At 45.2% G+C, this 26,841-nt stretch overlaps 1 long non-coding RNA gene across 2 annotated transcripts in view; it reads right to left on the reverse strand.

Moving 5' to 3' along the window:
* Positions 1-4,079: 4,079 nt before the first annotated feature.
* Positions 4,080-26,841, reverse strand: part of LOC136351871 (uncharacterized) — a 32,298-nt gene continuing 9,536 nt past the window's right edge. Inside the window, exons 3-4 of one of the 2 annotated variants that reach the window (XR_010735128.1) lie at positions 9,229-9,294; positions 4,080-4,268 (exon numbers count right to left, since the gene is read on the reverse strand). This is a non-coding gene — a long non-coding RNA (uncharacterized lncRNA). The remainder of the gene's footprint in view (positions 4,269-9,228; positions 9,295-26,841) is intronic. The other variant, XR_010735129.1, reaches the window with a different exon arrangement.

Here is a 26,841-nt window from a genome sequence, read left to right on the forward strand (position 1 = left end):
AACTTGTACTTCACGTCTTTCTGAAGCAGGCGTGTCATGGGCTTAGCAATCTTGGAAAAATTCTCTATGAACCTCCGGTAATAGCCTGCAAGACCTAGGAAACTACGAATCTCTAAAACTGTCTTCGGTTGTTTCCAATTGGTTACAGATTCCGCATTACTAGGGTCAACGACAACTCCTCCAGCTGAGATGACGTGCCCAAGAAACTTTACTTCAGACAACCAAAATTCGCATTTGCTAAACTTGGCATAAAGCTGATATTCTCGTAACTTCTCTAATGCAAGACGAAGTTGTTCTTCATGCTCTTCTTTGGTTCGGGAGTAAATAAGAATGTCATCAATTAAGACCACAACGAACTTGTCCAGTTATTCCATAAACACCTTATTCATCAAGTTCATGATGAAAGCAGGGGCATTGGTAAGTCCGAAAGACATGACAGTACATTCAAACAACCCATACCGAGTGGTAAAAGCCGTCTTAGGTATATCTTCCTTTTTAATCCTCGACTGGTGATACCTTGATCGAAGATCGATCTTGGAGAAAACAGTGGCACCTTTAAGCTGGTCAAACAAATCTTCAATTCTAGGCAGCGGGTACTTATTCGTGATGGTCACATCATTCAGTGCACAATAATCCACACACATCCTCTGGGTATGATCTTTCTTCTCCACAAAAATGACTGGAGCTCCCCATGGAGATGAACTTGGTCTAATGTATCCTTTCTGAAGCAAATCATCTACTTGTCTCTTGACCTCTGCTAATTCATTGGTTGCCATTCTATAAGGTCTCTTATGGATTGGGGTTGTCCCTGGTACCAGATCTATTCTGAATTCTATATCTCTCTTAGGCGGCATACCAGGTAAATCATCCGGGAACACATCTAGGTAGTCCCGTACTATGGGAATCTCTTCCAAAGTTATTTGGTTCAAACTTGACCTTAAAGGTTCAGAAGGCAATGCATGAACAGTTACAACTTGACCATCATTGCTGGTGAGAGTTTCTTTTCTATTGGCACAATCTATCACACCTTTATATCTGGCTAACCAGTCCATCCCTAGGATGAATCAAGGTCTTTAGATTCTAACAAAATAAGGTTGGTCAGAAATGGAACACCTTGAATCTCTATTCTGACAGAAGGGCTACGTTGTGATGAGAGTGCTTGGTTACTGGGGGTACTAACCATCAAAGGACATCTAAGATCTTCTATCTCCATCCCATGATTTCCCACAAAACTCATAGATAAAAAGGAATGTGTAGCACCAGAATGGAAAAGCACTGTTGCAGGAACTGAGTTAACAGGAAACATACCCAAAATCACATCTGGAGCACCTTTGGCTTCTACAGCAGCAACATGATTGACACGAGCCTTTGACGCTGGTGCATTGGAGTTATTCTGCACAGGAACAATCTTCACACGTCGAGGCTTCAGATACTTGTCAGAATAATGACCTGGTTCACCATAGTTGAAACACACCCCTGGCTTGTTTCCTTGCTCCCTCTTGACAGGCGGGTGCTGGACTGGAGTTGCAACAGGACGTGGAGCTTGGTTGCGGTTGTTATTGCCAGCATTGTTGTTGTAGAACTGACGCTGTGGACAAACAACAGATGAAGATCCTCCCTGTGACACTACCTGAGGTCCCATAGTGAGACACGGCCTCTGACTATTCCCTTGCTGAGCTTTGAACTGAGCAATCCTGAGTTTCTTCTGTTCCATTCGGTTGTACTTATCCTCCTGACGAATGGCCTTATCCACCAACTTTTGGAAATCAGAATAATCCCCAGTCATTAGCGGGTAAGAAAGCTCATCATTCAGTCCTTCTAAGAAATTCTCTTGACGCTCTTCATCTGTGCGCACATCCTCCGGAGCATAACGGGCCAGACGATTGAACTCATGCATGTACTCGGTGACAGAACAGGATCCCTGAGTGAGCGCCCTGAACTCCTTCTTCTTGAGAGACACCACTCCCGATGGTACACGAGTCTTCCTGAAAGCAGCAGTGAACTCAAGCCAAGTGATTGGTTCAGCAGTAGCCTTGTTGAGACAGAAGTGATCCCACTACTCAAAGGCAGGGCCATGAAGCTGATATGAAGCAAAGGAGACTTTTTCTTAGTTAGTGCACTGAAGCAGGTCCAACTTCTTTTCTATGGCGTGTAGCCAATCACCAGTCTCAACTGGATTGGTAGTACTGGAAAAAGTGGGCGGCCTCATACGAAGAAATTCTGCTAACTTGTTCTGGGGAGGAGCATGATTGTTCCCCTGGTTCTGTTGGTTCTGGAGTTGTTGCATCATCATGTTCATGAGTTGCGCCTGTTGAGCTAGGACTTGGGCAAGCGTGGGATTCTCTCCATTGTTGTTGTTGTTGTTGTTGGGCCCATTTCCATTGCTGCGGGTGTTCACCATCTGGCATAGGCAAGAGCACAAGAAGAGAAACAAGGGGGAAAGCTACTTAGGACAGAGAATTAATTTCTACTAACTTGACTTTTATTGATCTTAACTGAGTTTCATTATTACATAAAACTGAAGACTCTCACACCACTTAACTCAAACTTCCTAACACTCGAAACCAAACAAACGCATGCATTTACATCCCACCAATGATGTAAACCTCATGCAAGACCCACACATAGCCAAACTTAAACAAGCAAACTAACACAACGAACTAAGTCAACGACTTAACAAGACATGTAGTTCTTCCTGGCATCGGAGTTGATTGAAGGCTCGTTCGGCTCGTTCTCATCATCTTGAGTAGCACCCCACTCAACCTTTGAATGGGTGCGCTTTGAATCTTCTTCCTCCTCATCACTTAAATTAACGACCGGAGGATCCACTGGGACTAGGACAGCTTCTCTTGCCACCACACGAACCTTGGGCACCAACTGGTAGCAGGGAACAAAAAGAGCTCTCTTCCTTGCAGTAAGATGAACCCTGGCCTTCTGTGGTGGCGCTTCTCCCTTCAATTCGGCCAGTTCCTTCTCTAGACGATCAACCTTGTCCTCTAGCTTGCAAATCTTACCACGGTTCCAATCTTCACGAGCTTGAGCAGCTGACACAACTTCAGCGCGGGACTCATCCATGGCCCACAGCATCTCGACCAAATGTCTTATGGTAGCATCATTCTCAATTCCTTCAGGATCAACATAGCTGGCACGGTCACTTCCCTGGGGCTGACGAGGATGGCAACGATACTCAGTGTCGGCCAACAGATCATTGTAACGGTCGCGGAGCTCTCCTATGGCGATCCTTGCCGCCTCCTGACAAGCATAAGGATAGCTTCCCCCTCTAGCCTCGAACATCATCGATGGGATGTCTTCACGATCACTGTTCAAGGTGACCATGACACGGCACTTCTCTTCATCACGATCATGAGGAATCTGGGCATACAAAGGGGCAGTCTCGAATCCTATGGTAAAGGACATCGTACGCAGCTCCTGGACAAATCCCTCAATACCGAACAAGTACTCAGGCTTGAAGCGTGGCATCTAAAGACAAGTGAAAGGAGGGAGTTAAGACATTTCTCCAATTAATAGCACAAGGTTTTGGATTAAATTGAATAAAGTTAGAAAATCGAAGTGAAAGGTAAATAAAGTAAACTAAGATAAGTTGGAACTGTTGAAAACAGGATCACAAATTTTTGCACTTTTGAATAACAGGTTTAAAAAAAGCTAAAATAAAAGAGAGTTATAAAATCAACATGCTAAGTTTATTATATTGCAACATGATTAAATAAAAATAATGTTGTAAAACCTTTGCTGGTAAATGGGTCATTAGTACAGTAATAGATGTACAGTACTAACAACACAGGAATAATAAGTAAATTTTTAATGAGAACAATTAAAGAGACTATAATCTGCATGTGCCATTAGCTTGGTTTAATTAAAAGAGAAAGAGAGAAGAACAGTTCTACTTTTTTAATATTTTTAGAGGGCTTCTATAGGTAACCATTTGGCATAACCTAGGGTCAAGGAGGCTCTGATACCAACTTGTCACGCCCAGAATTTCTATCCAAAACTCCAAACACTTACATGTGTGAAAACCCTCGTCCAGGAATCAGTCGAGGCATACAATAACAAATTGATAATAGAGTGCAATTATTACTCTAATTAATAGACGGATATAAATTCATTACAGAGATAGATAGTTCCTCTCAAACAATAAAGATCTAAGCAGCGGAAAATAAAATAAAGAGCGTAGGCGACTCCATCCCACAAGCAGCTTGACCAGGGCTACGCCTAATCCTCCACACCTTCAGCCTCACTATAGAACTCCTCTGATGAATGGTTGCAAGGTGAGTATATGACATACTCAATAAGCCATGCAGCAAATATGCAAGTGCAGGGGATAACAAAGGATGGCATAATATAGTCTCATTTGCATAAATGGCAATCAATAAATACTTCAGAATTTAGAAAAACAGTAAAGCATTTAATTAAACAATATTAATCCAACTCTATACAACATACCCGTTGCATAGGCCCAACCATTCTGAACAACCATTCCCGGCTGCACAGTTCTATCTCCAAACCAGGAATATACCATTCCAAACCAGGAGCTAAACAAGTTATTACCAATTACAGCATCATTTATTATGGTGAGAGGTGTGAGACTAATCACAAAAGACATTGTTAGACCCGCCCATAACCGCGGGCACGGCTATTCGAATAGTTTTACTCTGGCCAGAGGTGTACCACTGTACCCACAAGACACAACCTCAACATCATGTCAACCATGCGTCGCGATACTTAACAAGAACTCGAATAGAGATTGTGAATAGAGATTGTGACAATACCCTCCGCAAAACACAATTCAAAGCAGTGCACCTTTCCTGGATCATAATCACCCCCTTATAAAACAAGGCATGGACTCCCCAGCGACCCCCGTGGGCTTATCTCTGCCACTTCTCAGTCTGGTTCAACACAATGAACCACACTATACAAAAGGTAAAGCCGTTGCCCACGCTGGCTTGTGGTTGGCACGGTTAATGTTTCACAACCAAAAATCGTGAACCGGTCCTTAATTGTCATGAGCACGACCATCAAAACCATGTGCTCACAACCCACCATTACCATGTTTTAGTTGGCATCTTAATAAACCATCCTATCACGATTGACCATCATGAGCTACCATTAATCGATCATTAAGTAATAGTGAATCATTAGTTATCCCATTCATATGAGCTAGTGTCTCTAACCATGGCTAAGCATCCTAATTACTTTAGCTAAAACCATATAATGTTCTTGCTAATCAAATTTGTCGACGTTTGATGTCGCAATTCTGGTATTTGCATAGTATGGCGATCGTCGGTGCTAGGATACATGCGAGACTGAGGTAATAACCCTACATCCTGTATTGTCAGGTAATAACCCTACATCCTGTATTGTCAGGTAATAACCCTACATCCTGTTTGGGGTAGCCTATCTAACTGTTGTCGACATGGCGGTCTGACTCGTAGTCGACAACAGGGTAGCCTTCTCCTCGAATCCGTGCCCGGCAAGATCAGAGATAGCGCTTTCGTCTCTCCTGACAGTATCCGGAGACACCGTAGGGTACTAGCCGTGCTTATCCCTGAAGTCGATATCCGGCGGCGTGTCTTGGCGTATGTAGGCTTCCATGTTGTGGCTTCTATGTCGATTGTGTTGAGTGTTGATCCTCTATGGTGGGTGCCGATCGTGTTGATCGTCTCCTCTCCCCTCTCCTCCTAGGGGGGCTTGTATTTATACCCATAGGTATCCCCTTGTCCAAGTAGAACTAGTGAAACCAATATGGATACAATCCGAGTAGTCCTTATCGTTTCCATGTAGAACTCTGGTTGTCATTCCTTATCCGGAACTCCTCCTATATCCGAAGGTGCTTCCGTATAGGATATGGTATATAGTGGGTCCTGCCGAGATTTAGTCAACTACTATTAAGTATGTGGTATCCATAACCCTGACAGTAGCCCCCGACTTCGATGCAAATGAACGAGTTCATATTCTCAACCGCAGACTTTGGAGGAACTGTTATCGAGCTCATGTGACCGTTCTCGGTGAGTTTAGAGATAACGTTAGACTTCCTCTATCAGCCTCGTGCGGGCACCGAAAGGGTTTGTCTAAGTCAATCTCTGATGTCGACCGAGAAAGTACAGAGCGTACAACTAAGTCTCCCGTCTTGCTGTAATCGAGAATTTGGATTGAAGTCAAGAAATTTTATCTCGGCGGGTACACCATCTCTTCATTCCGTATTCCTCAACAATACTTAGAAAAGAATAGAATTTTCCTGAAATCAATACTCAGAAAAGAATATTAGATAGAAATAACCCCTGAGCGAATGCTCAAAGGGTGACATGTTATAAAATGACAGACTAGTGAATTGAATGTACAGACCAGTGTTTTGTATATGAGCGTCTTCTCTCTTACCGACTCCGATCAGTCAGTTTGCAGAGTCATACACTCTCCCTAGCCCCCAGCCTTGTCGTCGGAGAATCGTTCTCGGATGACAAGGCTCTTGGACCTTTGACCTGCCTCGGTTGAACAAGCACTGATCCTAGCCCCCAGCCATGAAGTTGGAAAACTCAATTTCCAATTACACGGCTTGGTTAATACGCACGGCGAGAACTCTTACACGACCAGATCTTACGTGGTCTTTCGTCTCTGAAGGATCAAACAAGGCCTTATCGGCTCTGGGCGTCCCCAGCCGAAGTTCCCTTAGGTTCCTCGGAGGCCTTGTCATGACGGCGTAAAGGGACAATATGATAGGTTTCAACGCTAGGTGTCTTTTGTGGTAAGGGATCTCTGGGTAAAACACTTGGCGATCTTGTGTACCTGATATCAACTTTGTTGGAGTACAGGTAATGGGAGAATCGCTACACCGCTGGTCGAGGACCAGGCAGTGGTCGTAACTCGACCACTTAAAGTGGAAGTAGTGGGAGAATCGCTACACCGCTGGTCGAGGACCAGGCAGTAGTCGTAACTCGACCACTAGAAGTGGAAATAGTGGGAGAATCGCTACACAGCTGGTCAAGAACCAAGCAGTAGTCGTAACTCAACCACTGTAAGTAAATGTACGAGAGATCGCTACGATTGACTGGTTGAGAACCAGTGAGTAGGTGTCTCTCGATCATTTGAATTCATGGTGCTAGGACCGTTGCGCTATTGCTGTAGTCGTACCTCGACCATCTAAGGTTGCGGTGCGAGAGATTGCTACGTACTGGTTCGAGGACCAGCGAACACGCAGAATCATCTCTCAACACCAATGGAGGTTGCGGTGCGAGAGATTGCTACGTACTGGTTCGAGGACCAGCGAACGTGTAGAATTATCTCTCGAACACCGATGGAAGCTTGCGGTGCGAGAGATTACTATGTACTGGTTCGAGGACCAGCGAACGTGTAGAATGATCTCTCGCACACCAATGGAAGTGCTAGAGTTGGTTTATTATGTGCGTCTCATGTGACCAGGATGACTCATGCACCCAACTTGTAGCATATCCGGATGTCCGTTCACAATCATGTCAGGTGATCAAGCCGACGACGTTCGCGAGGAATTATCCGTTAACAACCTTTTCTCGAGTAGTCCAGCGATGGCCAATGCTATGAGATAGGTCGTCGGTCTTCGTTGGTAGGTTGGGCGCGACGACTCTGCATTTGTCGAGATCGTTCTCGATAATGTGGTGTACTCGACCACAACTTACTCGAGTGCTCAATTGTTCCTGAAAAATATTTTCTAGAAGGCAGGATATATAGCAGAGAATATCGAGTATGTACTCAAAAAACTGCATGGATCTTCTAGTATTATCAGGATATAACGAGCAGATGTAAATGTCAGGGCATTATGTAAACCGTAAACAAGCATGATTTATACAGAAGAAGACAGAGCAAGCCCCCAGCGTTAGATCGTAGTCGATTTAACATCGGGGACACCCGCGCAACCGATATTATTGTATAAAGAACATGCTCTAGGTAAACATAATAAATCATGGATCTGACAATGCTGTATGATCTGAATAGGTACGATAAATTGCAGATAAAATATTGCGTACCTTTGTAGATACATGCCGGATGTATCTACGAAATTAGTAGATCAATTTGAAAAACCAATCTACCAATTACCTTATTGTGTACTCGTTCGACATCATATGATCTGACATCTTTTGGTACGCTGCGTATCTTGAGGCTTGGATGATCTCGATAGACCAAGTTGTCAATGACGATGATGGTCCTGATCTAGTCGGAAGATGTACTTGGACAAGTTGGATCTCCCCACAGCCGAAGTCATCGAGTAGCTTGTTGTTGGAGAATCCATCTTTTGAACCCATCTCGTCAAAATCCTGAAGCACCAAAATCCCCCTACCTAGCGCGCCACTGTCGACGTTTGATGTCGCAATTCTGGTATTTGCATAGTATGGGGATCGTCGGTGCTAGGATATATGCGAGACTGAGGTAAAAGAGATGGAGACAGGGATTTTTATACAGGTTCGGGCCCCTAAATTGTCAGGTAATAACCCTACATCCTGTTGGCCGAAGCCGGTATTGCTCTTATTCATGATAATCACACCAGTACAATATTTAGGGTAGCCTATCTAACTGTTGTCGACATGGCGGTCTGACTCATAGTCGACAATAGGGTAGCCTTTCTCCTCGCATCCGTGCCTGGCAAGATCAGAGATAGCGCTTTCGTCTCTCTTGACAGTATTCGGAAGTCGTGCTTATCCCTGAAGTCGATATCCGGCGGCGTGTCTTGGCGTATGTAGGCTTCCATGTTGTGGCTTCTATGTCGATTGTGTTGAGTGTTGATCCTCCATGGTGGGTGCCGATCGTGTTGATCGTCTCCTCTCCCCTCTCCTCCTAAGGGGGCTTGTATTTATACTCATTGGTGTCCCCTTGTCCAAGTAGAACTAGGGAAACCAATATGGATACAATCCGAGTAGTCCTTCTCGTTTTCATGTAGAACTCTGGTTGTCTTTCCTTATCCGGAACTCCTCATATATCCGAAGGTTGCTTCCGTATAGGATATGGTATGTAGTGGGTCCTGCTGAGATTTAGTCAACTACTATTAGGTATGTGGTAACCATAACCCTGACACAATTATTAACCAGGTGACAAAGTATTGGTAATCAATAACAAAATGACTATAACAAAGGAAATAGTTCATTCCCACCCGATGTATTCAAAAATAAATGCAATAGTTGAATAGAAACAATAGATTTAAACAGGATTAACATGCTCCAAGGGTTGTTTGGGATCTGTGTGACTTGCCTTGCTGGCCTTGGAATTCTTCAAAGTCTTCTCCTACAAAATCGGACTCTCCGAGAACGTCGGAATCTAAGCATAAAAGAGTAAAATCACCAAAACAGTACACAAACAATCATAAACAGCACATGTGGATATTTTTAACATGTAGATCTCAATTTTAGAACAATTTAGAGACTTGAACCAACAAAATCCGAGCTAAGATGAATTAGTTATGAATTTTTAAAGATTAAATCGGATTAAATCATTTATATAGATTTTAATTGGATTATGATGCAATAAAGAATTATTTTTGAAACGGAAAAAGGATTTATTGCGTCAGCGGGGCTCGGGTTCATGGTGGACCGAGTGGACAGAAGCGGTCTACGGAACGAACGGCTGAGATCTAATCTAAACAAAACGAACGGCCGAGATCTAACCGACCTACCATGGGTCTACGGCTGACGTGGCGCGGACGTCGACGATGACGTCATTGCCGACGGCGGCTCGGCACCACTTGCTTGCCGGCGAACGACGGCGCGGCGGCGCAAACGAACAACACCTATAGGTAGAGGGTGAAGTGGCGAACTCACCGAGGGCTCGGACGATGACGGACGACAAACGACGGCGACGGCGGCGAGGGCGAGGCAGCGAAGATGTTCGGGTCGACGACAACGGCGATGCTCCGGCGATCTTTGGTGGAAACGGAGTACGGGACGAGGACGGCGACGACTTGGTGATCCCGACGGCGACCTTCCCGAGCGACGACGACGACCAGAGCGGCGGCGGCGCACGGCTGGACTTGCGGCGGCGACGACGGCGCACGGGCTGACGTGGAGGCGGCGCTACAAGCGACGGCGGGCTAGGGTGAAGGTGGCGGCGAACAGAGGAGGTCCTGAGGATCCTTTTATAGGTGCTAGGGGGCGGCAGCTAGGCCCATGGCGTCCGGCGGAGGCTTGTGCGTGGCTAGGGCGCGGCTGGCGGCGGGAGATGGAAGACGACCCCGACAGGTGGGCCCCACCCGCCAGCGGGAGAGAAGAGGGAGAGAGGGCGGATTGGCTTGATGGGCCGGCTTGGGCCGAGCGCGAGCAGGCCGGAGAGAAAGAGAGACTTGGGCTAACTCTCGGCCCAAAACCAAAAGAAGGATTTTTAAACCTTTTTCCTTTTAAATTATTCATGAAATGCAATTCCATTTATTATAGTTACTTTCTTGGCTCAAATAAATCCTAGAAAAATCTAGGAACTAATCAAGTGAAGTATTTGATAAAATTTTATCTAGCCCACTTTTATATTTGAATTTATTACTTAAAATTAGATCTTTTCTTCTAGGCTTTTAAAATCATTTCTAATAATTCCATTTAAACAACAATTTATAAATTTGGGATTTTTACGGTGTGACATCTAAGCTAGGTGGAAAGAAAAGAGAAAGAGAATCTATTCCTATACTTCTAATACACATAGTATACATACATTCTAGTTAACTGATATACTAGCTAATACCCTCTATCCGATGCCCTCCTGGTACTTCGAGAAACCACCCCTGACTGCCGAGTTCCTTACGACAGCCCGTCATGACCATCCAACCGGGGCTAAATACGGAGGAATACCCTCCCCAGGAAATTAACTTAGGATTATATATAGGCGCGGAGGAATACTCGTAGTGAGCTGTCACCATCAGCGGCTCACCTCTTATCCGCAATATGTAACCCCAAATAATGATATCCCGTACTCTAGACACCACGCCTAAACTACCAAATACTACTCTAATATCATCGTCATGACATAGAGTAATTGCATAAGCAAACACTATACCCGCACCAAAGCATCTCCCAGATTAGCTAGCCGTATATTCAGTATAACATGAACATAATGTAAAGTTGGTACTTATATACTCGGAAAGTATTTCAATACTAGAAATGTATTTAGAAGAGTATTCGGATAAAAGTACAAAGCTTACAAAAGAGGAAAGGAAAGCTACTATAGCCATACCCGAACTCTTCCAAAGGCTTCCGGACTCCTGATTCCTATTCTAATTCTATTCCACCAGCTAGATAATACTAAACTAAACTTGAGAGGAATGAGAGACCTCTTGCTTGAGGTGTGTGAGTGAAGTGAGAAGGTGAAATCCTTTTATAGCTGAACTATGACGGTTGTGACGGTTGGAATGGTCGGTAATACCCTCCAACCGTCATTGGGGCTTCATCTCCACCATCCAGCCAAAACCTGGGGCTGACCCAACCCAGCCAAATTTCGGCTGGCGGCCTCCTCTGCTGCTTTACTTCGTAGACTTGTGAATTTTGGCCTGATTCATCGTGTCAAGTCTGCGTTCTTCACCCATTCATACATAAGTATGGTTCTCAACATCGTCCGATTGATTTATCGTCTGAGTTGATGTCGATTCTCCTTCACTTTATTGTCATTCTCTGCAAAAGGTTAGTAGACCTAATACTAGTGGAATATTATTATTCTAACATATTTATGCATTGCAAGCATCACTAGTTCTCTCCTGTTTTAGTAATATTGACAGTCGAAACTGATCGATAACGACCGTCGATAAAAATCTCCATCCCAAACTTTTCCAGACAGGCAATCAATCCCGTCCATCTCCCAAAGAGCTAAATCGGCACTAGCAACGTTAATTGACCTGTCGGCTGGCACGATCTCAATCTTGTCACCTTGCCATTGAATCAAGCACTGATGCATGGTCAAAGGAATACATCAATTAGCGTGAATCCAATCCCTTCCAAGCAATAGGCTATAAGAACCCTTCCCATCGATGACAAAAAATGTTGTAGGAACGGTCTTGCTACTGACTGTCAGCTCCACATTTGGTCTCCAATGGATTGCCGCCAAAATCTTTGAGAACCATGTTTGTCTTGATAAGATCATCTGAACTTCTGCCCAGCTTCCTGAATGTAGCCTATGCCATCAAATTTACAGCAGCCCCACCATCAACCATCATCTTAGACATCGGCTTCCCATTGACAAACCCGTTAACATACAATGGCTTGAGATGCCGATTCTCTGTCCCCTCTGGTTTCTCAAAAATTGCTTGCTCTGGCGACAAAACCAATCTAGCAGAGGCCTCTTCAACATCATCAACATTGGCTTATCTAGCGTCAAATTCTGCAGGTAACATAAACACCATGTTCACCGATGTAGATGCGACATTCTTTCCTCTAGCCAACCTTTTTGCTTTGTCGGCCTCAACTTCATCGGCTGTTGCAACCTTACTCTTGACACGCCACTCATGCCTGGGTTTTGTCTTTTTTAGCCAATGATTGATTTCTTGTTCTACCTCCTGGAAACGCTCCCTGTTCCTCATCCGTTGAACCCTCCTCTTCTGATTCTTCGTGAAAATACCAGAAGAGCACCATTGCGTCTTCCTATCCTCGTTCTCATCTTGATGACAATCTTGATTGACCGGACCCAACCTCTAATGAACAGGAACCCTCTTATCACTCAGCCGATTGCTTCTATCATAAGATCGGCTTGAACTTCCTGCGTTGTCATTGCAGCCAGGGCAATCTTCAATTGATGGCAGCCTCATCCCCTCATTCTAGCAAAACCTGAAGAACTCACAACCCTAATGAGGACCAAAACCACCATCATCTTGCTCGTAGTACTTCTCCTGTTGCTTATCATGCCTTTTCTGATATTTATTGACGATCTTGGCTGAATTCAACTGAGAACTTCGAGTCTTTCCTCCATCAGCTGCTCTGCCAGCTGTGTGCACCATGTTGACGAGAAAAGGAAGTCTCTCCACCTTCATCGGCTTTTTAGAATCATCAAACTTGATCTTTCCTCCTTCAATAGCCGTTTGGATCTGCTGCCTAAAGACTTTACAATCATTGGTGGAGTAGGAATCAGAATTATGCCACTTGCAATACTTCCTTTTCCCTAGCTCTTCAGCCGATGGTATTATGTGGCTAGCAAGAAGTTGTATCTGCTTCTCCTGAAGTAGCAAGTCAAAAATTTTATCAGCTTTAGTAATATCAATGTCATACCTCTCTTCCTTTCTAGAACTCGGCAGTCCACCGGGTAGGTTTGTTTATCCTTCCTTTTTCGAGTGTCTTCTTGGATAGTTATAGTGGCCCATAGGCGCAGAATCTGATATGGAAAACAATGCTTTCTGACAACTAATCACTGGAAGCACCCGATTCTCTCTACTCTGTTTCACCTCTCTTTCTTTTGGCTTCTTCTTGAGAATATTTTTGCATTCTAGTTCAATAGTTTCTTTTTGATTTACAGATCAAACAAAAGAAAAAACATTACAGAATCTCAAACAAAATAAAATCACACATATAAGGATACACGTGATTGATCTTCTTGAAACTTTTCTTAGCCTCCACAAACCTTTGCTCATGCATGGTCAAACTTTCAAACTCCTGCGATGAAAATTTCTCCTTGATCGGAGCTATCAAACCCTGGAATGCGAGATCGGTTAACTGGGAATCTGTCAAAGACAAGCTGTAACACTTGTTCCTCATATCTCTGAACCTCTGTATGTAATCTTGCATAGTTTCATCATGCCTCTGCCTAACCGCCGTGAAATTAGAGAGCTTCATCTGATGGGTCCCGCTGTAGAAGTAACTATGGAATTGTTTCTCCAAGTCGACCCAACCTTGAACAGAATTGCAGGGCAATGAAGAAAACCATGTGAATGCTGATCTGGACAAAGACAAAGGAAACAACCGAACTCTTAAAGCATCGACAGCCGATGCTTCTCCACATTGAGCCAAGAATCGGCTGACATGCTCGTACGTCGAAATGTTGTTTTGCCCTGAGAACTTTGAAAAATCTAGCACTTTGTATCGGTTCGGCAGTGGAACTCTCTCAAACCACTCAGGATAAGGGTGCCGATACAAATTTCCAATGTCTTTTGGCTTAAGCCCAAACTGCTCCCTCATCACATCTGCAATCATATCGGCCCATGGCTTCTACTGGGGCACTCCTTGCACTTGTTGCTGCATCGGCTCGAACTGATTGAGCTGGGAAACAAATTGGGACTGAGGTGATCCTCCTTGCTGATACTGAATATGAAGGAGGCTGGTATTGATAATTCAAATTAACCCCCTGATAATTCTGGAAATTTGGCTTTACATTATGCACCAAATGCTCAAGAATAACTTGGGCTACAACCGATTGATTTGGTTGTACACTATGTACCAGGTGCTCAGGAATAACTTGGGCCACATTTTGTTGCCTCTGCCGATTATCAGGTGTTCTCAGGCCAGGTGATATCTACTGCACCGTCTGCTACTGAATCGGCTAAGCCATCTGTTCTCTTGGTGACATCTACTGAATTGGTGCTGACTGTACTGGCTCGACAATCGGCTGAGTTGTTGGGAACATTGTAGCAGTCTGCTCCTGAGTCAGCCGATTGATGTTCTGCCCAACATGTTGCGGCTGGTCTCTAGACAAGAGACGAGGATTAACCACCTGCCTTTGAGCTGACGAAGGTGCAACCGGTGCTGGAGCATAAACTGTTGCCGTCGGCTGGACTGATGGTGCATTGGAAGCATGCTGCTGATTTCCTATCACCAAATTCCTGTAGTTTGGGAAGACACCACCTGGTAGGTAGACTGGCCCCATGTTCTCATACTCAGCTATCGTGCCATCAATGACAAATTTGATCTTATTTGTTAGTGTATTGACAAGCACTCCAGATTGGTTGATCAAGGCACGTTGTACGGCATAATCAACTTGGTCTTGGAAATTTGTGCACCTAGGAGGTTCCTCCCGCACTTCAGTACCATCTTCACCAAGATCTTCAACCACACCATCTTGAAGCCCATCACCTTTATCGCCTGAGCCATCTGCAGTACCTTTACCACCTTGGGATGAACTTGTTCCAACTTCATCGGCAGCAACCACCTTCACCTTGTACTTTTGGATAACTTTTCCTTGTCGGGTTGCTGCAAACGATTTCATGAACTGCTCCTGAGCGCTCTTCATCATCAGTTCATACTCCTTCTTTTGTTCTGGTGATAACTTGTCTACAGTGACTGGGACGATGTTTGTCTCATTGACCTTGGACTCAACCCCAATTGAAGGTAGATTAGTCCCTGGAGGTTTCGGCAGCTTGGTTTGAGGAGGCACTGGCGGCTTGCCTGTTAATGGCGGTGATTGCTTTTCTGCTGACATTGTTATTACTTGTCGGTCCCACCAGGCATGCCAAAAGCGTGTTGATGCGAAAAACGCACACTGCCTGGAAGATCTGCTTAACTTCAGTGCAGATCCAAAATCTTGCTTTTAGGTTCGTGAGCGTGCCAGTTGATTTGATCCTGCAATCAACAAGAAAGAAAAACAAGAAAAACCGCGGTTAAATCCATAAACGATAGCCGATCGACCAGTCGCCGATGACATATCATGTATTTTCAAGCCGATGTCATATGTGAATCGATCGGCAATTATAAGTACGCAAAGTAAGACTAAATCTACTCGATCGGCTGTAGATATTAACGTTATGTAATCCTTCTGTTGATGTATATTTAAACCAAGTGATTGGGATAGATCGGTCGCCATACTGAGACAGTATAAATCACTTAGATCGAAGTATACATTAACACAAAGATTATAAACGCTTATAGCATAGCCGATCAGATAGATCTAGCATGTATCGGCTAGTACTCCGATACCACTCTATATTAAGATATTAGAACAAGTAGAATATATCAAACAAGTAGCTTAATATACTTTATTGCAATAGGATCTTAATATAAAGGGCAGACTTAGCATATCAATCAAGCACAATCAGGTAAGATCAGCTAAAACCCCGATACTATCTCTCTTGATAATCATAAAACATGCCAGATATCATAATTACAGATATTACTTAATAGATCGATCTCAACCGATGCAGCATTAAGCATAAAGACAAGTATAAGATCTAGGCAAGATGATGAAAAACTCTAAGAGATGGTAGATACACGATACAATCTAGATTAATAACAGAACATAACCCTATCGATTGTTTTCTAGCAATAAGAACCAGTCGATAACAAGTTATATAATGCGACTAACAAAGATTGCGACGTGTATATGATAACTCGACGAATTACATAAACAGGATTAGAGTGTCATAAATATGGAAGCACTAATCCCGATAACGCAAGCCGCCATGACAAGTTTACCTCTAGTTGAAGATCAAATCGATGCAGCTCAACCCGAAAGCAAGAACTCGCCGAAATAGAACGAAAGTAAAAAGGGTGGCGATGCGCCGAAAGTGTATTGATCGTGTGATGATTGATTACATGGGTTCGGGTTATATTTATACCCGAGATTACAAAATATGTCCTTGCCGGACACGACACTTATCTCTAATAAACTCTAAGATACCATAAGCCTTTACGGCAGACTTTTGCCCAAACATATCTCTAAGAAAATTACATGAAATATCCTAATTAATAGATACATTTGCCTATCCGAGAACTTTATCTCCATCGTGGCAATCCTCGTGAAGCAATTTGATCGATTCTAGAAACATCCTTGAAACCATCGTCATCGGAATCGGCTGCATCACCTCTATCGGCTGTATCGGCTGTCCTCTATCCGATCCATCTCAGCCGATGCAGACTCCAGCCGATGCCTTCACAGCCGATGCAAACTCTGTTCTTCGAATCTATCTCTTTACCGAATCCGCCTCGATTCCAATGTCGAACCTGGTTCATATCTTACCAAATTTGGTCGTCAACAGGGTGACAGAACTTGGAGCGTACGGAAGGAGGTATTGAACCTAATCCCTCTTTAGGTCAAATCATAGTTCTTGAGTATTTTGTTCGATGCGGTTTTCTACCCCCTCCTTCCGAATTTTTTCTCTTGATCCTCAACTTCTATGGCCTACATCTGCTCCACCTAAACCCCAACTCAATCACCTTCCTAGATCTGTTTTAGGCATTTTTATGAGCTCAGATGGATAGAGTCCCACAGAATCTCCGAATGTTGTGGTTTTCCATCTCCTGGACGGGATGAAGGCAGAGCACATCCCCTTCGACTGCCCTTCCTCAAGGAGCTTATGGAGGTCTAAATGGTTCTACCTCCATGTAGAGGACCGCCCCTCCAACCTTGCCATCCTAGAAGAGAAACCCGAACGGCCTCCCTCTTGGACATCCAAACCTTCATTGAACCCTCACTCCAAGTTTCCATAGAAAAAATCCACGACCTCCGAGAATGAGAGTTGTCGGGGTATGAACTTGCTAGGGACTTCATACGTCGCCAGATCGAGCCACTACAAGCTCGCGCTCACCCCGCGTACGATTACTTAGGAACTGAAAATAAGACATGGATCTCGGTTCGGGGTAGTCGTTCTCACAACCCTCCTGACCTCGAGTTGTGTAATGCCTTGATCTCAAATGCTAATGTTACTATTCCATTTGCGGAGCTCGATAACAACACTATGGCCACACGAGTAGGTCACCTGGTGATCAATTCTCCATCAGGCTACGACAAGTTCCCGACCCACTTGTGTGACCTCCTGTCCTCGAACAAGGACGCCGCCATCAACGTAATTGACTTCAAACTACCCCTCTTTGCTTTTGTAACAATATCCAAAGACGTAGTAATCTGAAGTTGTATAGTATCTACCGTTGACGGATGCCATCGGTCCTCTCATCGATCACCAAGCCACCTCATCTCTTAAGGAAAAGGCGGTGTCCAAGCAGGCTGATGTCGCTGCCGCTTGGAGCAGCAGTGGCACGAAAATCTCCAAACGGAAATGGGTAGGGATATCTAAACCTTCGCCTAGTGTTGGGACGCTCGTACAAACGAGAAGCTCCGAGGTAAATCTCAATCTCCGATCCTTGCTTGGTATTCTTGAGATAAGTATAGGATTCTCACTTATACATCTTGCAGGCCACCCTCGGTGCTCACTACTACAAAAACCGTTTTTGCAAACGGGCGGATTGCATTTTCGTAGTAGTGGCTGCTCCCTCTACACGAAAGAGGGACAGACTTTTAAAGCGGCTGAAGCCTGAGTAAGTCAAAAACTAACCCCTGATTCTCATATATCAAATCACATCATCTAGCGTACTCGCTGACTTCGTCTGGGCAGCCCTAATGGGTGATCGATCGCCCGCCAATGGGGGTAGCGATCAGATTCGCTACCCCCCTCCCCCCTCCTTCCCTCCACCTGGTTTTCTTTTTTGGCACCGTGTTACTTTCCTATTTTAGTAAATTTATACACCTCAAGTTTACACATCTAAAGTTTAGAGACCCAAAGTTTATAAGTCAAAAGTTCATATATCCGATTCAAATTTGAATTTGAATTCAAATATTTTTTTATATATAGTATTTCTATACATCTAAACTTTATACACCTAAAGTTAGTTTATAGACCTAAAGTTTATACACCTCAAGTTTACACATCTAAAGTTTAGATACATGTTTCAAATTTATATTTGAATTATATCCGATTCAACCTGTTTCAAATTTGAATTTGAATTATATCCGATTCAAATTTGAATTTGAATTCAAATATTTTCTATATATAGTATTTCTATGCATCTAAAGTTTATACACCTAAAGTTTATAGACCCAAAGTTTATAAGTCAAAAGATTACATACCCGATTCAAATTTGAATTTGAATTCAAATTTTTTCTATATATAGTATTTCTATACATCTAAAGTTTATACACCTAAAATTTATAGACCCAAAGTTTATAAGTCAAAATGTTTACATACCCGATTCAATTTTGAATTTGAATTTAAATTTTTTATATATAGTATTTCTATACATAAATTTTTCTAACTTTTTGTTTTTTAAAAAATTTTTGTGTTGTGTACTGTAGTAGGGGAGGAGGGAGGAGTGTATCTAGTATAGAGAGGGGGCAGGCGGGTGATCGCTAGGCTGGTGGGGGAGCGATCACCCACCCATTAGCATTTCCGACTTCGTCTTTGGCAGCGTTTCTTCCACTGCTTCCGCTCAAAGCGTTGGGCGCGTGGAGACCAGCTCCTACCCGACTGTTATCGCCACTGCACCAACAATGCTCGCTCCTCTGCCTCACCCCACTCACCGCCACGTCCCGCCCCGGCGCTAATATAGTAGGGGAGGCGCGTCGCCTGCTCGAAGCCAGCACATGCGACATGCTCGCCGAGATCAAACGAACTGAGAAAATCGTTTCGTCCTCGGATGGGAGTGTTGCACAGCTGGAGAACATGCCCACGGAGGCTCAGGAGGACTTGTAGAAATTCAAGGACCTCGTTGCCAGCCACGTGGGGCAGCGCCAGGGGATGGAGAAGCTGATGATGGAGATGCAGGGCCACCTGGATTCGATTAGCCATGGCTCGACGTGGTGGCACGCAACCTGAGAATCCAATAAGCGGGCCCCACGTTCCCCGATGAGACCACCGTGGAGTCCTTGCTTGGCTTTTTAATCGGGAAACTCGAAGGAGTTCCCGCCAAGCTCGCCGAGCGAGTTGCCGATGAAACATGCTCTGGTGTTCGGACCGGTGCATGTCACGTTCTCATGTGCCTAAAACTCACACACCCCGAGATGAACCTCAAGGAGGTGCTGGACAGGGGTGGAGACGACCCGACGCCAGAGGACATGTCTGGGGATACCCGGGTTGAGTATGCACTGGTCGAGAAACCATCTTTCGTCGGTCGGCCGAATTTCACAATAGTCCCGGATGCAATAAAAACTAGGGCTAAAGATGATCTTTAGTCCCGGTTAAAAAGGGTAACGGGTATATTTGATCTTTAGTCCCGGTTCGTAACACCAACCGGGACTAAAGATCATCTTTAGTCCCGGTTCAAATGCTGCCAGGGCCTATCAGGCCCCCCCGGGATCTTTAGTCCCGGTTGGTAACACCAACCGGGATTAAAGATCATAACTTTAGTCCCGGTTGGTAATACCAACCGGGACTAAAGATCTCGAGGATCTTTAGCACCGGTTGGTAACACCAACCGGGACTAAAATCCCACCCCTATATATAGGTCTTCTTCCTCCTCCAGCTGCCCGAGCAAGCTTCTAAATTTCTTCAAAAAAGAGGGGAGGTCATGCCAAAATTTCTAGTAAATTTATTTTGGGGATTACATACAAATCGGAGGTGCCTAAAAGGTTTCCAACTTCATCCTCCAATGTTTTTTTTGTCATATTACATTTGCAGCTATGTTTTGCACACTTTTTTGTCTCCAAAATTTATTTGTAAGTTGATGAGAGAGAAAATTTGTGTGAGAAAGAAAGAATATATAGAAATTTAGTTGATTTGCTAAAGTACGTTTCATAAAATAGTTGAGAAGGAAAATATAGTGAAAGTTAATCTTAAATAATAGAAAACATACTAAAATGAAAATTAAAAGAAGTAAAACACGTTAAAATTAGTTTAAAACTTTAGAAATAGTAAATAAGAATTATTTGGTGTAATATTTTATGATTTTTGTATGAATAAAGATATGTCATTATTGTATGACTGTTGAAAGAGTTTGTAATTATGTTATAATTATTGTATGACTGTCATTATTGTAAGAATAATTATTTGTGTACGATTTTTTTTCGACTCATGTAGATGGATCGGCAATGGATGTACGCTGACCGGCGGTCCAAAGAGTTTACTGACGGCGTGCACTATTTTTTGAGAGTGGCCGAAGCTAACAGGCAAAGGGGTTTTATTTGTTGTCGATGCAATAAGTGTAAGAATTAGAAGGAGTATTCTGCATCCAGGACTATTCATTTCCACTTGTTTGAGTCGGAGTTCATGCCAAGCTATAATTGTTGGACATCCCACGGAGAGCAAGGTGTTGAAATGGAAGAAGATGAAGTGGAAGACGACAATATTCTGGACTTTGCTCAGTACATTGGATTTGAAGGAAATCAAACAGGCGAGGAGGAAAGGGATGCTGATGGTAACGACGTTGCGGATGATCTTGGTCAGATGTTGCAGGACGCCAAGGAGGACTGCGAAAGTGAAAAGGGGGCCCATAAATTGGACAAGATGTTAGAGGACCACAGAACTTCGTTATACCTAGGTTGCGAGCAGTGGCACAAAAAGTTGGATACCACTCTGGAGTTCTTGCAATGGAAGGCAAAAAATGGGGTTAGTGACAAGGCATTTGGCGATTTATTGAAACTCGTCAAGAACATTCTTCCAGAGGGAAACAAATTGCCCGAGACAACGTACGAGGCTAAGAAGATAGTCTGCCCGCTAGGACTAGAAGTTCAGAAGATTCACGCATGTCCGAATGATTGTATCCTATATCGTGGTGAGGAGTATGAGAACCTAGAAACATGCCCTGTTTGCAAAGCACTACGATACAAGATTAGACGAGACGATCCAAGAGAAGTTGACGGGCAGCTAAAAAAGAAGAGAATTCCAGCTAAGGTGATGTGGTATTTCCCTATAATACCACGGCTAAGCCGTTTGTTCAGGAACAAGGGGAATGCTAGAATGATGCGATGGCATGCTGAAGAGCGTCAACAGGACGGGATGCTGAGACACCCCGCCGATGGTTCGCAGTGGCGAAACATCGACAGAAAATTTAAAGAATTTGGAAAGGACGCACGAAACATACGGTTTGGTTTGAGTATGGATGGCATGAATCCTTTTGGAGAGATGAGCAGCGGCCATAGCACTTGGCCCGTTACGATACGTATCTACAACCTCCTCCCCTGGCTATGCATGAAGAGGAAGTACATAATGATGCCGATTATTATTCAAGACCCCAAGCAACCCGGTAACGACATCGATGTGTACCTAAGACCACTGGTCGAAGATCTTAAACTGTTGTGAAAGAAGGAAGGTGTCCCCGTGTGGGACGAGGACAAACAGGAGGAGTTTAACCTACGAGCGCTGCTGTTCGTAACCATCAACGATTGGCCTGCACTGAGCAACCTATCCGGACAGTCCAACAAGGGGTACAAGGCTTGCACTCACTGTATGGATGAAACAGAAATTACGTATCTTAAGCACTGTAGGAAGGTTGTATACATGGGTCATCATCGATTCCTTGCAGCAAACCACCCGGTACGGAAGAAAGGCAAGCACTTCGAACATAAGTAAAGCCCATTTCACGGTTCTGCAACAATCTTCATTGGTAGCTCCTTACATCGAGGAGCACTTGGCTCTAGTTCGTGCCAGGAACATCGGTAAGTCCGATGCATGGATTACACGGCATCACATTGATACTTTCCCCGCGTGGCTACGACAACATCTCATGGGTAACGAGTCCATCAACCAACAACTTGCCTTCCTGGCGAGGGGACCGTCTGGGTCGATCGCGACATTCCAGGGATATGAGATCAATGGGTACACATTCTACACGAGAGCCCAAGACATGACGAGCACGAACCAAAACAGCGTTGTTCGTGTCGATGCCATGGGACACGATGGAACAATGTCACGTCCTGATAAATTCATCCCGAAATAAAAATCATTCTCTAAAAGGAATAATAGAATTAATTAAAATTCGAAAAGAAATTGGCAAACACTAAAATACGTACAATAAAAATTCAAATGTGCCCCGGAGAATTTTTGTTAAATTCTCCTTGGTCTAAAAGGAACCCTCAAATTTTAGTGGAATTTTCAGAGCACAAATAATAATTATTAAGAAATAAACAAAGTTAAAAAGGTTTTATAAAAAGAAAAATCCCTAAAAGTCTTTTCCCCCCCTCCCCCTCTTGGGCCGGCTCGGCCCATCTCTTTCCCTCTCTCTCCTCCTCCCCGCGGCCCACTCGGCCTCTCCCCGCGCGCGCGCCGCTGACGGGCGGGCCCGCCCGCCACCCTCGCTGACGGGTGGGGCCCACCTATCATCCCTATCCTCCCGCCGCTCCCGCCGCCTCGCCCGTGCCCTAGCGCCGCCGCCGCCGCGAATCCCGCCGCCTCCCGCCGTCCCCGCGCGCAATAAAGAGGGGGAAATCACTCCCCGTGATTCCCTCCCTCTTTCCCCCCACTTTTCCCTCTCTCTCTCCCTCGGATTCGTTTGGAATCCTCCCGCAAACCTCGCCGGCGTCTTTGATGGAGCCCGAGATCGCCGCGCCGGTTTCCTTCCACTCCGGCCGCCCTCTCTCCCTCCCAACGCTATATAAACGTTCCCCGTGCCTCCCTCCTCCGTTTCCGCCTCTCGCCGCTCTCTCTCCCCGTCGGAATCGAGCTCGCGCCGTCGTCCCCTCTCTCCGCCGTCACCGCCGAGCTCCGGTCCGCCGCAGTCGTTGCCTCGGACCTCCTCCCGCTTCGGCATCGCCACCTTCGGCTTCGCCGCGTCCTCGCCGATCTCGTCCACTCTTTCGTTTCGCCCGCCGACCGCCGGAACGCCGCCGTCCTCGTCGACCCGAGCCGCAGCGCCGCCTCTCTCCGCTTCGGTCGCCGTTCCCGTCGTCGCCGTCGACCCGGGGTGAGCCATGGACCGCCCTTTCGTTTCCCCCTTCCCTCCCCTCTCTCGGGCGCCGCTCCGTCGCGCCGGAGGTCGCCGCCGGCGACCATCGGGGCGCGGGCGCGTCGCCTCCCGTCGGCTGTGCCGGCGAGGCCGCCTTCGGGCGCGCCCCGCGGCTGCCATGTGGGACCCGGCCATCAGCCGCCCGCGCCCTCGGGTGCGGCTGACGCGTGGGACCCACGGCGCCGGCCGGCGCAAGCCGCGTGCACCCGGTCCACCGTGGACCGTGAGGCTGCCGCGTGGGCCCCACTCCCGTGGACCCGGTCCGCGCGTCCCTCCCCTCGGCTGACGCAATAAATCCGTTTTTAAATTAAAATTTAAATGAAGAAATTCGTAAATATCCATTTAAAGAGCATATAAACTTCAAATGGCCATAACTTGGCCATTTGAACTCGGAATTGGACCGTTCAAGTCTCTAATTTTTCCTTAAGAAGCCAAGAACCCATTTTTGTGCTTTGTTTCTGCTTGTTATATGGAGTTTAGTAGAGTAAAAGCCTTTTCTTTTCCGTTGGTCGTGTAGACGCTGCAGCTTCGGAAGATCCGCTCTTCGTGGAAGTTGAAGCCGGCGTTTGGGAAAGCGAGCAAGGCAAGTCACATCATCTTTGAACATATTGAATCCCAGTTTGTAAAATTATGTTGATTTAACTTATTGCATTATCGCTTTATTTAAATTCCCGCGTTATCACTGTTTTATTTAGCCATGCCTATTTACCTTTGTTATGACCTTATTATTATTGCTATTGTTATTATTGCCTTGTTCACCCTAGAATAAACAAAACCCCAACTAGTGGGCACTCTATTCATGGTTCCACTAGTATGAATTTAGGTAGATGCTTCGCTGTTTAATAGGACAACATTAGGTGGTTTTTATAACTTTAGACTTTGGGAATTCTCATATCATTTGGACACTATGGAATGGTTGGCTTATGTTGGAATTGGACACACACCTCCCCCTCTAATCAAAACCCCCAAAATGGTTTTAGGCTGGGCTCGAGGTGCGTGGTTGGGTTTTGTTAGTCGTACCTCGGGTACTATAAGGATTAAGCTCGGGCCTCTGTTGCAAAGCACTACCGTACTTCCACATGTCTAGTGGGTAAGGCTTAGTTTGTGGCTCAGTCTGGTTATAAACAAAAGTACACGGATGGAGATGGACGAAGTCGGGGGTCGATGGACATCTCTAGGACAAATGAAGGCTACACGAGCTGCGGCCCGGTAGTCGAGATGTCATGGCACAGGGTTGGTGTCCTGCTGCTAGGGGGCTCAATCCTGCCTGCCTGTCCCGGGGGTTCCGGCCGTAGGTGGGGTTGGGTCGGTACTCTTGTTTATGGCTAGGATGGGTTGGAAACTATGTCACGTCTTCCGTCCGTATACCGTGGTGGTATGTGGCACGTGGTTACACGTGAGGAAGATGTGTCTTGTGGGTAAAGATGTACACCTCTGATCAGAGTATAATCTATTCGAATAGCCGCGCCCTCGGTTATGGGCAAGCCGAGCAATGTACCCAAGTCAGTGTTTTAATTCTTAAAATTTGCTTAACAACTAAAATGTGGAATGGTTGGCCTGGGTTGGCTTGGGACGAGTTGGGACCCAGGGTCGGGTTGCCAGTTCGGTCTGAATCATCGTAGGCCTTGGGTTAAGGCAGGTTCGTGCGGGTTCACGACCTTGATTAATAATACTGTGTAGCTTTAGGATCGTCTTTTTAAAATGGCTTTGGGCAACTAAGTGACTTTTAAATGCTGTTTTCTGCAAAACTTAACCCCTATATCATTACCCCTTGTACCCCCTTGCATTAATCGTGCATCCGCCGGTGTGGCTTGCTGAGTACTGTGGTTGTACTCATTCTTGCTCTATCTTTCTCCCCTCTTCAGTAAGAGAAGCTTTGGAGAAGAAGTCTTAGGTGGAGTCTTGGCTTATACCCCAGTTGAGCGCCTGTGAAGATGGAGCCGTAGGCCCGCTAGTCCGCTGCTGTTTATTTTTGATTGTCAGGCCTTAAGTGCCTTTGTAATAAAGTAAATATTATCGATATAATAAAGATGTGTCTTTTATATCATGTTTGTATGGTGTACCCCGGCTTTTCCTGGGACGGGGATTAATACACTAGCGTTCGGGAAAATACAATTTTCTCGGTCGCGACAAGCTGGTATCAGAGCCATTTCGACTGTAGGATAAGCCAAGTGGATAAAACCTAAGGACATATTTTATAAATAAAACTATTTGCGAAAGTTTCTCTTTTTCTCCTTTCCCTAATGCTATTTGCACAAGGTTTACCCTTTTCTTCCTTCTTCAAATTTCAACTAGTACTAGATGGTCAGGTCAGTGAAGAAGAAGATGTCGTCAATTGTCTGCCGAAGCTCCAGAAGGCTGCAGGATCCGCTAGTGAAGTGAAGGAAGCAGTGAAGCCAGCTGTGAAGGAGTGAAGATCTTGGGAACCCATCGCAGAACCTAAGCCACCCTATAGGGTAGTGTTGTTAGTCGTGTGTTCCTTGCTTGTGTGTGTAGCGCGTGGTTTGCATCGGTGGGTTGTGATGTAACCATGCTAGGTTGTTTGCTTAATCAACCTGCAGAATAAGCAAAACAAACAACACATCAACAAAAAGAGTTAGTTCCTTTAAGGTCTTGTCCCTAGTTCTGGTCGATTCTTTCCTTGTATGCTTCCCCTCTCAACCTCTACCTTGTGACAGATGGATAACACTGGTAACAAAGGCTATGGGAATGATGGATCCGATGACTCAAGAACCCAAGCCAATGGGAATGAGAAAAGCATCAACGAAACCTCACCAGAGCTAATCCAAATTGTGGTTAACCAAACCAACATGTTGGCAACAGCCTTTCAACTATTACAGAATTGGAACAACCCAGCAGGGGCAACCAACGTTCAAGTACCCACAGTCCAGCAACAGTGCAAGTTATCAGAATTTCTCAAAACTGAGCCTCCAACCTTTGCCATTGCCGTCGATCCTATGGAAGCCAGTGATTGGTTGCGCACAGTCGAGAAGAAGCTAGGGTTGATTCAGTGCACCGACCAGGAGCGGGTTGGCTTCGCAACTCATCAGTTGGTTGGACCGGCTTCAGAGTGGTGGGATAGCTACGAAGCATCACGGCCAGAAGGACATACCATCACCTGGAACGAGTTTTCATCTGTATTCAAGAGATCACATGTTCCCGCAGGAATGATCACACTAAGAAAACGAGAGTTTCGCTACCTGAAGCAAGGAGATTTGACCGTCACAGAGTACCTGCACGAGTTCTATCGTTTGGCTCACTATGCACC

This window comes from Oryza sativa, chromosome 9 (assembly GCF_034140825.1).
Source record: "Oryza sativa Japonica Group chromosome 9, ASM3414082v1".
NCBI classification, from domain to species: domain Eukaryota; kingdom Viridiplantae; phylum Streptophyta; class Magnoliopsida; order Poales; family Poaceae; genus Oryza; species Oryza sativa.